At 35.4% G+C, this 1,541-nt stretch overlaps 1 long non-coding RNA gene across 1 annotated transcript; it reads left to right on the top strand.

Moving 5' to 3' along the window:
* Positions 1-440: 440 nt before the first annotated feature.
* On the top strand, positions 441-1,170 carry LOC141598407 (uncharacterized). Its single transcript, XR_012523490.1, has 4 exons — positions 441-483; positions 751-852; positions 958-1,015; positions 1,107-1,170. It is a non-coding gene; the product is annotated as an uncharacterized LOC141598407 (long non-coding RNA).
* Positions 1,171-1,541: the final 371 nt, after the last annotated feature.

Here is a 1,541-nt window from a genome sequence, read left to right on the forward strand (position 1 = left end):
ACTACCACGATTTCAATTTTTGTTGTTTACTTTGTTATGTTCTGTTTTTCTGCGTTTTTGAATCCTACATCTAAGTTCGTGAAACTAGGAGGTCAATTTGTGAAACAACAATCTCACATTGTGAAACTTGGACTGAATTCTGCAGGTCCTAATCGTTTAGCACATTAACTTTTCTAAAGGCGAAGAGGTTGACTCTTCTGTTCTTAAAGATAAAAAGTCGAGATTTCATTTGGATATGATCGGAACTTCTTAGGTAAAGCTCTCTTGCCATTCTTGTTCTTTGGTTTACCATTCTTGTGTGTAATTCTATAATTTATTAACTCTATGCTCTGGTAGGTGTGATGCCAAAAGTTTGGAAGATGCACTTATTAAACGTGTAATTGTGACTCCTGAAGAAGTAATTAGTCGAACGCTTGATCCCGATTCGCACTTGGTAGCGAGAGATGCATTAGCTAAAACCATTTATTCACATTTGTTTGAGTGGTAAAATTTCCTTCTTACACCTGGAATTATTTGATTGTCTTGCGTATGAATCTACATGAATTATTAACATAAAGCATCTATATAAGACTTGTAGACTTGTAGTGGATCTTGATAATATAGTGTAACATTGTTTTAGCCTGTTCAAACTTGCAATATACCATGTAGGCCGTATATTTTATCTGGGTCTCCATGTATCCTCGTATACATAACATTGATGATTAGCTGCACCATTGCCTTCAGATCCTATAAAGTTTTGTTTTTCACGAGGCTTGTGAAGACAATCAACAATTCGATTGGGCAGGATCCTACATCAAAGTGCATTATCGGGGTTCTTGATATTTATGGTTTTGAAAGCTTTAAACTCAATAGGTTCGTCAATGACATAGCTCTATCTGTTCTACACTTGAGTAAATGGTTTCATTGATCTTGTTCTTCTTTTTTAATTTATCAATCTTGAATGCTTGCTTGTTCTAGTTTTTGAGCAGTTTTGTACCAACTCACCAATGAAAAGCTGCAACAACATTTTAATCAGGTAAGCTTACAGGATCATTACTTTTCACTGCAAAAACAGTTTCTGATGTTAACTTACTGATTATATGTGCTTCTATCATTTGTACTTGTAGCACGTCTTTAAGATGGAGCAGGAGGAGTACACGAAAGAAGAAATAAATTGGAGCTACATAGAATCTGTGGATAACCAGGATATTTTAGAAATGATTGAGAAGGTATGTTTTTTGTTAATCGCTGGTTTGTTTAGCATTATATTACCATCCTACTATATTGAAATAGGTTGCTGTTAACGTGGTCTGTGGATAACCAGGATAACCAGGATATTTTAGAAATAAGAGTTGTTAACGTGGTCCTTTCTTCATTTTGAAAAGCTTGTCATAATATATTGAAATAGGTTGCTGTTCATTTGTGGCATCTATCAGCTAATTACTTGCCGCCTTAATGTTTTTCAAATGGATACCTAAGGATGGATCATGGAGCTAGTCTAGTCCCTTTTGTAGTCTCGTCCTCATCAAAGACCTATTTGGGCTGGTCTTTTCTCCATTGGC

The sequence above is a fragment of the Silene latifolia genome, chromosome 9, assembly GCF_048544455.1.
Source record: "Silene latifolia isolate original U9 population chromosome 9, ASM4854445v1, whole genome shotgun sequence".
Lineage (NCBI taxonomy): Eukaryota > Viridiplantae > Streptophyta > Magnoliopsida > Caryophyllales > Caryophyllaceae > Silene > Silene latifolia.